Below are 12807 nucleotides of genomic sequence, written 5' to 3'. Positions count from 1 at the left end.
GAACCAGTTGGGTATGATTGCTTGAAAGATTCAGGGAGGGATTGTTGCTGTTTGGAGGACTTTATTACCTTCTCTGCTATACTGCCTTCAGACAGTGATATTGCTGGGTGATGGCGCTGCAGATGTGCAGTCATAATTATACATGTAAAACAATGCTTGCACACAGTTCTTTTTTGTTCACCGTTTTTAAAAAAATTTTATTGGCATTATGCTTACCGGCAAAACCAAAATTTTCTCACACCGCAGATTTGAAAGACATCTGTACTGTTGAACATCTCGTACTGTTGCCGCCGCTTCACCGCCGCTCACAATGTTAAAGTGTGGAATGATGGTCAAGCGCCCCCTAACTTTAGAGCATAGTGATTGGATATTTACTCGCGAGGAGGAGTTTCCCTATCTCAGCTCATGGACTTACAGGCACACACAGTCAATTCGGGGAGATATAAAACGCACATAAATAATTAAAACGCAAAACCGCCATTCACAAGCGCGTATTGGACTGTGGAGGTCGTATTGTACGGTTTAATATTATATTGAGAACCGTGGCATCCCTAGTTCTACACAGCGGAAGCCCTTCTAGCTGCAACCCATGTCTGGGAAACATCCATACACACTCATTCACACACATTTCACACACATTTCCTCAAAATTTAGCCACTAAAAAAATTTATTTGTATTAAATCCTTCTTCTATCAGTAATTTTCACAATTTATGATGGCATAGCAGTCAAAATTTGAGCTAATATAGGGTTCTAGAGAACCACCAGAACCAGAACCACCCCTGGCCAAGGGCCTGCCATTGTGGCAACCCCTGATAAATAAGGGACTAAGCCAAATAAAAATGAATGAATGAATATTGTTTTTATATATTATTGTTTTATAAAAACTTTTTATAATTAAATAAAATGACAACATATTCAAAAGTTCAATAAGTACCATTTATTTTATTTAAAAAAATATCTCAAATCTATTTTAGAGGAACTGTAATTACCCTTGCGCAGACTACGAATGGAAACTGAAAGGTTACAGATTATTTATGACAGAACAAAATCTCCTAATTAGGATTCAGAGAAAGGCTGAGTACCCAAGGTTAATTAAAAACGTGATACAGAAACAATCTTTATCAGCTGTGTCGACACAAAGAATAAGAATGAGATAAAGAAAAGCGAGAAAGAAATGCAGTCAAATAGATGGATGGCACGAGTCCAGGCATAACTGAGAAGAACGGATGCCTGTCTATTCTAAATTACATTGCTCATTTAATCATAAAAGAGGCTAAATTATCAGCTCATTATCACATCACCAAAACAGGAAGCTCGGGCGCATGCATGACTGAACCAGTGAGCCAGAAAGGAAGCCCCCCCCCCCCCCCCCCCCCTCGGACAAGATCTGACCGGCCCAATAGAGCACTCAAGACTCTTCATTTCTCATCATTTATTTTCATCACCTCCTCATAGCATCAGCAGAGCTGCAAGACCTCTGGTTAAGCTTTGTGAATGCACAAACGGAGAATCATGGGAGAGCACAAAATCAACAAACAGGATAAGGGTGAGATTTACTTGTGGCAGACCTCAAACAGGAAACACCTGTAAATGACAACCTGTCTTCTCGAATGTCTTCCTCTTAAGATACAGCAAGCTTAGACTATACTGAAAAATTAGTCAGATTCCTGTTGACAATTAAGTTTCATTAAACTGTTACTGAGTATAGTTAAAACTACACCGTAAAACAATGCTGGGTTAACATAAAGGGCTCTATTTTGACGGTCCATGCACAGAGCACAAAACGCAGGGCGCAAAGGCTTTCAGGGCGTGTCAGGACGTGTTTTTGCTAATTTAAGGACGGGAAATCTGCCTTGCGCCAAGGCGCATGGTCTAAAAGGGTTGAGTTTATTTTCTTAATGAGTTATAGGTGTGTTTTGAGAATAAACCAATTAGAGTCTCATCTCCCATTCCCTTTAAGAGTCAGCTGCGTCGCGCCAAGAGCGCATTCGCTATTTACAGGACGCAAAGTAAGTCTAAGTGGAAAAAATGAGCATTTCACAAGCAAACAGTTAACAGTTGACAGTTTATTTTAACAGAAAACAGTTAAACAGAGCATCTACTGCGTGAGAATGAGAGATAAATGATCTACTTTCACTTTCGCTCTTGGATAGGGAAACCGCACAGACATCAATTAGCCTATAAATAATTAATTTGGTTTGTTAAGCGGAAAGATTTGTTTCAAAACTATTTCTAAATTCAGTTCTAATTTCCAGCAAATGAATAAATGAACAATAATGACCAAGTGTGGTCAAAATACTGAGTTATTTCCAAATACACCTGCCATACCCCATATGGTCTTAAACCTGACAGGTGGGCAAATCTAAGCTTGTTTTTAATAAAACAAATATAAATATGGATATATTAAATAATATTGCTAATAATAATAACATTATACAAAAGCAAATTGTTGTGAATGAACTGAAAAAGCCTCGCGAGATGAAGAAGACATAAAAGCAGTGGTTTTTCATATTTATGTAGGCTAGAAAATAATATGTTTTGTAATATTTCAATCCTTTATATTTATATTCTATATCTATTCTTATTATATCCTATATATATCCTTAATATTTACATTTTTTCATATGTAAAGATATTTGCCTATTGCTCTCTTGTGCGTATTAAGGAGTGCGTAAGCGAGGCGCAACTCTGCGCCGGAGTTTAGACCGGGTTAGTTTTGGTCTAATGAAAAATTTATTATAGTTTCTCAAAATAGCAACGAGCCAGCGGTCCGCCTCAGAACGCCTCCCTTTTTAGACCAGAACACCTATGGGCGCACAAATGAGCGCTAATGCATTTGTATTTAAACAGCGTAGCGCAACGCCTCAAAACGACTCTTGACCTATTTTGAGACTTTCAAAAGTATTTCTAAAAAAAGGTGGAAACAAAAATGTCTCTGCCTGGAATAAACTCTGAATGTGACACAGACACAAGACTGAATTTATATCTCTGATAACCCATTTACGTGGTCAGGTATACAGATCAACATTTAAGCACTTAAACTCCTCAAAATAAACAAGCACACTTGCTCACTTTCACACTTCTTGTTTTAGCCCAGTATGTTTAAGGTCAGCAAGCTACTGAACCCTGAACATGGTGATGACTTACATTAGTGTAAACACAAATAACTGCAAATGTTCCACCACGCTCGGGTCCTCCAAGACCACTGCAAGCCGCATGATATGTGTGTGCTCGAAGCTGTTCAGGTGGAAATATGACTCACAAATCGTTTTACTGATCCTCTGAACTCAGCACAATCCAAACCCACAGAGAGAACATAACAAAACCCGGCCCTGCTTTAGTGTGCAGGCACAGAGAATCGCTAATATAAAGCCAAAATCTGCTGTTTACATTAGCGCTACTGTTCTAAAAATGGGCTTAGATGTGTAAACACTCATTAGCATCCATTTCTGAAGAAATACTATGCAATATGTGAGTGTGGGGGTGAATGAAAATGATACTCTAAAGCCATTTACTTGGCAAGCTCAATTATTTAGCATGCTAATATAATGCAATATGCATATTGCAGCAGTAAACAAGTAAAAAATTCACTCATCAACACATACAGGACTGTTTGGCAGTGGAATAAATATAATAATATAATCACTATTAATGTTTTTTTTTCCTGTGGTTTGAGTTACACCAGAAATGCACAAGATGCTACTATAGCAGCAACTCAAACTCACAATCATTCAAGAAAGAAAGAGATGGAAACCAGCAAAAGTTCTACACCTTTAATTATATGATGAACACAATATAAAGAATAAATCCAGAGCTCATCCACAAGACTTGTTAAACAAACTGACATCTCCCTTTTCACATGGCTCTCAGCCCTGCACACACTTGTCACGACTACCAAGCTGACCAATCATAAGTCTTGCTTTCTGCATCGTTGTGATGTGTAGTCATAGACTATGTGACTGTGTCAAGGCTATACCGGACCCACCCCGCACACTCAACGCAGAAGTGTAAATTGGCCATTAGCTTAATTTTAAGTTCCCATAATAAGAGTAAAATACATCCTAGGCTGAAATACTTGTGTAACGGCTCCCGAATGTTTTCCTCTGATTAAAAGAACCATGCTTCAACTGATGTCTCAGAGTTTAAAGTCTTCGTTAACATCAACATCATCAAGCCATCTTCATGTTATTTAGAAAACGCTTGAACAGCGCAACACCCATTGGATACAACGTTTTGACATTTTTACATGATAACACATTGAAAAAACTTGTGCATCTCCTAATCAAAGTCCAGGAGTTATTAAGATATTTTGAGTCTGATCATCATATAAAACCATACAAAGTTTTTCTTCTTCTGTACAAAAGCATCTCACCGCTCACTTCCCGTTACTGATTCTCACACGGCTAACAAGATCAAATGACAGTAAATTAAAGCTACCTCTATATCACCTGTAGGTGTCATTATTATCTAATTTCAAATACAAAAATTTCCAAACAATATTAATAATATAAGAAATCAATTATAAACCAAAATATCTTTCCACAAAAAAATTATAAAAAATATTTAAAGGAAAATATAACCCTTTACGTTGACAGCTACAACTTGCTAACTGTGACAAATATATACCCTGGACTACATTTTCCTGCAGTTTTGCTTTTCACAAATCCACTAGAAGGTGCCGTGTGCATTTTTGACAATCTCAAATACGTCCTCATACGTCTCATTTCTGGTAAATACACGAGAGGCAACTGAGGACATTACTGTGAATATAAACGTCTTTCTAATAAGCGCCCTTAAAAGCGCCAGTTGACTTGTGCAGAATATATCAGGTTGAAATCATCTGACCCACACACCCACTGCCCTAAACCCACTGCCCTATAATTGGCGATGTCCAAAAATTTATATAGAGGTACATTTTCACAATGAGCCAATGCTAATCCTGACTACATATTTTTACAGTTTTTCTTTTCACAAATCCTCTAGAGGGCACCGTATGCATTTTTGACAATCTCAAATACGTTACTGTGTTCCTTTTTTCTCATACGCGTCATTTCTCATAAATCCACCAGAGGCCGCTGTAGACATTACTGTGAATATTAACGTCTTTCTTGTGCTCTTCCTTAAAAGAAGCAAGTATTGCTTATAAATTGACAGAATATATTGGTTTGATATTAACCAACTTACACAACCACTTCTCAAGACACAACCGATAAGTGTTTTCAAAATCAAACTTGAAGAGTAATCCTTCATGGCCATGTGCTTCCACCGCAACCATATGTGTTTTTTTTGGGTTTCGTTTGTTTTTACCAGGTTTATGGAACTGTCATTCGTTGGACTCGAACCTGGGTCTGCTCTACTCCACCTCCTAAATCCGAGGCCCTATGCAGCGAGCTACTGAGCAAACCAGTCACTCCAGAAAAGCTGGGCATATGGAGGTAATTGGTCAGCGCTGCCACCCCAAAGCGTGAGGTTTTACACACAAAAATGCATGCTCGTAAGCATATATTTGTCGGTTCTCAAATATGTACACTAGGGTACGTTTTCCCAATAAGCCTGTGTTGGTAAAATAGCTATTTTCTAAGCACATTTCATTACGTACATATATCCTGATTCCTAATGTATAGCACAAAACCTGAAATCAGACCTTTGAAAATACTTTGTCATAATCTCATTCAAGCCAGCCACTGGTTGATGAAAAGGACAGGATAACGTGGAGATTCTCAATAAGCAATTGGATCAACACTGCAGCTGGAAATGATCATCAGTTCAGTGCTGAACAGAATAAGGGTCTGTATCTCTGCATGTAGTGTCTTGACATTTAATAGAATTTTGACTGAAAGCCCTGCAGTGACCAAACCTTAATCGGCAGAAGCAATCAAAACACTAGTTTGACTTTTCCCGAGGAGCATGTTGTGCGGACAGAGAACTAGTCCAAAGTTCACTTCAGTGGTGAAAGCAAGTTTAATCTAATTAGGTCCAATGAGAAACATTACGTTTGTCATCAAACCAGAGAAAAACTGAACACAAAGTTTGTAAAGAAGTCACTGAAAGGAGTTAGTGTCATGGTTTAGTGGATGTTTTCTGCTGCAGGATTTGTGTCTCTTATTCTGCCGCATAGCAAAAAGAATGTAAATGTTTATCAGAAGCTCTTCTTTTGGTTCCTCTGCAGAGTAAAACACACATTAGCAAGTAATTTCATGGAGAACAATGAGCCCCAAAACACAGCAATAGTTTTTTTTTCTGTACATAAAAAACAAAATAAAATATTTATTATAGCAAATCCATTTTTTTTCCGTTGAACCCTTTTTTTTCGTTTTGTTTGTAGTTGAACTTCAAAGATTTCCTTTAAATTAAGCTTAGAATTAAAAGCATTTAAGCACATTATTAAGAAAATATAACACATTTTTCCAATGAATATCTTGCTGATTATTGTTTTAATGTCTTAAGAATGAGTTCTATCTGAAATCGGTCATGCTCAAGCTGTAAAGACTGCGTGTGTTTAAATTGCACCGGTTGACTCTCTATACAGTCTCAGTTGTAAGCATCAACCCTCCCCAGTGGCATGAGAGGAAGTCTGAATTTCCCTCTTCCACGAACCATAGAGAAGGAAATGACTTCACAAAGCTGCAGAGACTCTCAATCTCACTCTTTAAACTGCATCGTTTACAGGTCTAGAGACAGTGGGGTCAAAATAACAACCACTGAGCATCTTGTGCTGTTTAATCAATTGTGAAACATCAAGAAAGTACAGTTTCAAGTATTTTCAAATGACTTCCAAAAACTTCCATTTATAAAAACGATTGCTTTTATTTTCTGTACACTAGCATATATTAACGAACCATGATAAAAGAAGACTAAAAACATATTGGGCCTCTACATTTGCAGTAGAAAAAAAAAAGTAAAAAAAGGTAAAAAAAAAAAAAAAAAAACCTTCCTTTATTCATCTTAATTCATCTATTTGAATTGAATAAACTATTTTTTGTTCAAGAAACAATTTGGTTTCCCAACTTAACATTTTTGTCCATATGGTATTAAAATATTTTTAACATATTCCTTGCCAGCTTCAAGTACAATTTCATTTGCTTTCATTTACATGACAACATCTTACAGGGCAGACAGACGAAAGGAAAGACTAAAGCAAACCAATTAGCCATTAAGTTTCTTAAAGTGTTTTGTAATCTTTACTTTTATATATTACAGAAAAGCAGTTATGTTTTATGCAGCTGGATGCCCTACTCGTGGATAATAAAGAAAATAAAGTTTGCATGTTCTCTCTGTGTTCGAGTGGGTTTCCTCTGGGTGCTCTGGTTTTCCCCACAGTCCAAAGACATGCGGTACAGGTGATTTGGGCAAACAAAGTTAGCCACGAGCGTGTGTGAATGTGAAAGTGTATGGGTGTTTCCTAGTACTGGGTTGCAGTTTGAAGGGCATCCGCTGCGTAAAACATTGCTGGAATGGTTGGCGGTTTATTTCGCTATGGTGACCACTGATAAATAAGGCACTAAGCTGAAGGAAAATGAATAAATGAACAAACATCTGAGTCTATATAAAAACATCAATTACTCTATAGTCACAAGCCTAGTTTTTAGTCAGCTGTTATAGAAATAAAAACAAAAAATCCCTAAAGTAGTTCAATTGTTTTTTAGACAAACAGTTCCTCCACAACTCTTATAAAAGTTAAACCTCACATGCTTTCATTTACACAAGCTTCTTTTCTAAATGAACAAATGAAACATTGGCAATTCGAGTGAACAAGAAAATAAACTGCCCTCTAACAGAGTCATAAAAATAACTCACAACAAAACTACAAACACAAAACACTTCACTTATGAGCATCTCTGCCAAACTCATTATTGACACTGATGTTCACACTTACATTTCTGGAATTACTTGTTGACGTGTGTGTAAATGGGTACAGTAAAAAAAGAGCACAATGAGAACTGTACCAGAAAGAAAATACTGTGAATTCTCCCAGTGAGTCTTGTTTCATGGCCAACTGGTGCTAACAAGTTTGTATCCCTACAGATTGTTTCCTGGGTGGTTGCCATGTTTTATAGTCTTACTTTCATAAAAAAAAAATATTCGCTAACACTTTAGCATAACTATCTGCTATAATTAGTTAAAAGATCATTAGTAAACTATTAGTTAATGAGTTAAAAATGACTAGTTAAATAAAAGTTGATAGTTTATTAATCATTTATAACTGTGCCTTATAGATAGCCAACAGATAACTTACAAGCTGTTAGTTAACGGAGTTATTTATAGAGTTATAAATGACCTGTTAACTGCATTTTAATGATTTAAAGCTGTACCTAATAAATTAGTAACAGATCATGAACAAGCTGTTAGTACATTACTTACTAAAGACTTGTTAAGTATCAGTTAACAGTTTATGTATGTTATTGGGACGTTATTCTAAAGTTGCAATTATTCTTCATTTATTAACTGTTAGTGAATGAGGAATAATTGCAACTTTAGAATAACGTCCCAATAACATAAATAAGCTAATAACTAACACTTAACTAATATTTTAACTCACACTTTACCGATCAGTTGTTCTAATCTACTAGCACCAGTGAAACTTTTGTACAACTTTTCTGATAAAAGATTTTTTTTTTTGTTTTTTTTATATTTAGCACAAAAAGTGCCCAAACCTCATGGGTTTGTATTCTGTTGTATACTGCTGTTCTGCCATGTGATGGCTCAGTATGGGTGCTTCAGTACATTAAACACAACGTTCAACATTTCATCTGTGAAGTTTCTTTGGAAAAATACAGCACACAGAAAAGCCTATGAGTGGAACAAGGTTAATGTACAAAAATGTTATATTTTAAATATCTAATCAAATTTCTGTAGCTTGAACTTGTTCCATCCATTAGCAGTTCTACAAAGTTTCACTGGTATTAGTAGATGATTAACAAACTATGAACAACTGATCTGTAAAGTGTGAGTTAATATATTAGTTAAGTGTTAGTTATTAGCTAAGGTATGTTATTGGGACATTATTCTAAAGTTGCAATTATTCCTCATTCACTAACAGTTAATAAATGAAGAATAATTGCAACTTTAGAATAACGTCCCAGTTACATATATAAACTATTAACTGATACTAAACAATTCTTTAGTAAGTAATTTACCAACAGCTTGTTCATGATCTGTTACTAATTTATTAGGTATAGTTATACATCATTAAAATACAGTTAACATTTACAACTTGATAACTAACAGCTTGCAAGTTAACTATTGGTTATCTATAAGGCACAGTTATAAGTAATTAACAAACTATTAACTTTTATTTAACAAGTCATTTATAACCCATTAACTAACAGTTTATTAATGATCTATTAACTGGTTGTAACAGATAGTTATTCTAAAGTGTTACCAAATATTCTGTGCTGTTTCTAGGGTGTTGCTAGGCAATTCTAGAGTGGTCTAAATTGTTTCCAGGTGGTTTATGGGTACTATATGGTATTCTAGATGGTTTATGGGGTGTTGTTAGGTGACTCTAGAGTGGTCTAAAGTCATTTATAGATTCTATATGGTTTTCTAGATGGTTTCTAGGGTCTTGCTAGGTGATTCTAGAGTGGTCGAAATGGTTTCTAGGTCTTTTGTTGGTTCTATATGGTATTATAGATGGTTTCTAGGATGTTGCTAGGTGATTTTTGAGTGTTCTAAGTAGCTTCTATGTGATGTTTAGGTTCTAGATGGTATTCTGGGCATAATAGCCTAATGGCTTCTAGGGCATTGGTAAGTGATTCTAGGGTGGTCTAAATGGTTTCTATGTCATCTATAGGTTTTTATATTGCATTCTAGATGGTTTCTTGGGTGCTGCTAGGTTATTCTAGAGTGGTCTAAATGGTTTATATGCCATTTATTGATTCTATATGGTAATCTAGATGGTGTCTAGGGTGTTATTGGGTGATTCTAAAGTGGTCTAAATGATTTCTATGTTGTTTATAGGTTCTATATGGTATTCTAGATGGTTTCTAGGATGTTGCTAGGTGATTCTAGATAGGTTTAAATGATTTGCAGGTCATTTTTGAGCATTTCTGTCAAAATCTTTTATTGTCACTAATGTTCACACTAGGGGTGTCACGATTTCAATTTTTAATCGAAATCGATCGAATTTTATGCTCAATTTCGATTATATAAAAAAATAAAATCGTCGATGCTGCCACGCCCCCCATGTCACGTCAGCTTGGCTTGCCAAGCGGGAAAAAAACCGGCTTGTTGAAGTGCTTGTTAAACTGCAGAAGCAGGAGACCCGTCGACAGAACTTAAACCCTCTCCTCTTTCAATGAAGTCGCCGGTGTGTAAGCATTTTGAATTTCCAGTGAGTTATGTTGACAACGTTTGCGTTGTCGACAAAAAAAACACAGTTTTGCAAGCTCTGCTATGTACGTATTACGTACGGTTCGTCCGATAGACAACATCGGAATAGCGATCCTCCGGCCGCCCCCGTTGCAAATCCGCTTGCGAAAAGTACACACTCAGGCCCTGTTTACACTGTCTTTGTTTTTAAATGGCATTTTAGAACGACAACGATTTGACATCCTCAGTGGCGTGTAGCATTTCTGAGCAGCCCTCCTTCCTCTCTACCTCTGAAAATGCACATCACGTGATCACACAGACGCACTCACAGCCATGCGCTCGAGAGAGCAGGTCCAGGCAGTCAGAGGACTGCTTCAATCTTTCACTTGTACTTAGTCATTTTAGCGAACACCTCAGATACTGTTGGCAGGTTCCTGTTGGTTGTGCGTCTTTTTTACCGACGCCTTTATAATGACACTATAAAGATCACTGCATATTCACGAGTCCCGCAGAAAAAGTGATTGACAGGTGGTAATTATGTGTGTAACTTGCCTTTATTCATTTACTGTATGATTTGTTTATGGGTAAAACAAAGACCATCCAGGTCAGGTAGTTTAAACGGTAGGCTACAAATAATTAATTGGTCACTAATTAATTAATTATTCATAATCGAAAATCGAATCGAAACGTGCCTTTAGAATTGAAAATGTAATCGAATCGAGGATTTGGAGGATTGTGACACCCTTAGTTCACACTTACATTACTTGTTGACGGGTGTTTACAGAAAAAAAAGCACAATGAGAAATGTATCAGATACCAATACTGTGAATTCTCCGAGCGAGTCTTGTATCATGCCTTACTGGTGCTAAAAGGTTTGTATCCCTACAGTGCTAAAAAGCATACATGGACACCTGAGCTCATGACAATCTGCTGATAAAGTTCATGGGTTTTCCTGCAATGATTCACCCCTGATGTACCCACACACACACACACACACACACACACACACACACACACACACACACACACACACACACACACACACACACACACACACACACACACACACACACACACACACACACACAACCTCACCATAAACTGACAGTCAGCATTCATAATGGCCTGTTGGGTTAGGTTCAACACAAACATACTGCACAGACTAACGCTGCATATAAACTTTTATAATACAGTTAATGTTAAAGCACTTTTTTATGTGTACCTCAAACTTTCTAAAGAACATTGAGACCCCCTACGCCTTCTCCTTCCCCTTGGCCCTTGAAACAGAATGTGAAGAGGAAGGGCTTTAAAATTTACCCCTAAGAAATGGGACACCACTACAACACCTGCACACATCATTACATGTCATTGCGAGCTCTTCATACGAGATTCACGTTCGCTAGTCATTCCAGTTACGTTATTTTTATGGTATTTATCATTAGGAAATCACTGAAGGCATATATCATGTTATCGTTACGATATAATGTGGCAATTATATATATAATAATATATATAATATTTTAGCGTTTTTCTTTTTTTAAGTTTGACAGTAAAACAGGAATGGCATTACGAATATATTAAAACATGTGCTTGTTTGTTGTAAAAATTCGTAATATTCAAGCGTAATATAATAATGACAAAAAAAATTATTTGTGCTTCTCCTGACTTCTTTGTGCAGCCTTGCTGTCATTTAAGCCGGTGTATTCTGGGAAATTTTTGTACCTCTTGGATTTGGATGTGATCCTTAAAAAATCTCCATTTCAAGGGGCTATCGAGCCCCTTCCCTGAGTCCTAGGCCTTCAAGCTAAAAAGAATTGGGATTGGGTAAGAGGAAGGGCTAAAGGCTATTGGGATTGGGCCTGAATCTATTCAGCTGAACTTCAGGTCTGGCAGGAGAACTTTTAGCTTAGCTCAGCATACATCATTAAATCAGATTATACCACTAGCATCTCCGTCAAAAACTTTCAAAAAGAGTTTTAAAAATTGTCCCATTTAATGCTTAGCTCATCTGTTTTACATGTAAAAGAAAATTAACAAAATATTTCTGTGGATTAAGGGAATACATATTTATAAAGCTAGAATGGAAAAAAAGGTTGCCAAGTCTCCAAGTGGTATTTAAAAAAAAAAAAACATTATGGCTCAATTAATTAATTAAATTCAAATGTTGTTTTAAAACTTGTAAATTGTTTACATAAAGCAGTTTATTTCTATGATTTTATTCATTTTTACTAATTTTAAACTTATTTAAATGTTTTTTGTTGGTAAATTTATGTGATTAAAATACTTTTAATAAATATTCCAATTTAAATGAACTGTTCTACTCTAATGTATTTTAGCGTGTCTTTTATTTCTAGAATGGCCAAGCTGTATTTTGCGAATGAAGTCATCAGTGTCACCCGACCCTTCGAAAAGTTCAGTTCACAGATAATAAATCAAATATAATATGCAGATTTGTTGCTTAGGAAACATATTATTACGAAAACATAACATCAGTA

The 12807-nt window shown here is 36.2% G+C and overlaps 1 protein-coding gene across 11 annotated transcripts in view; it reads right to left on the bottom strand.

The window, feature by feature from the left end:
* sh3kbp1 (SH3-domain kinase binding protein 1) overlaps window positions 1-12807 on the bottom strand; it is a 114800-nt gene that overhangs the window by 67525 nt on the left and 34468 nt on the right. The gene's annotated exons all lie outside the window — the stretch shown is intronic.

The sequence above is a fragment of the Danio rerio genome, chromosome 24 (assembly GCF_052040795.2).
Source record: "Danio rerio strain M-AB ecotype USA chromosome 24, GRCz13ab, whole genome shotgun sequence".
Taxonomy (NCBI): domain Eukaryota; kingdom Metazoa; phylum Chordata; class Actinopteri; order Cypriniformes; family Danionidae; genus Danio; species Danio rerio.
This window is presented reverse-complemented; position numbering and strand designations above follow the sequence as displayed.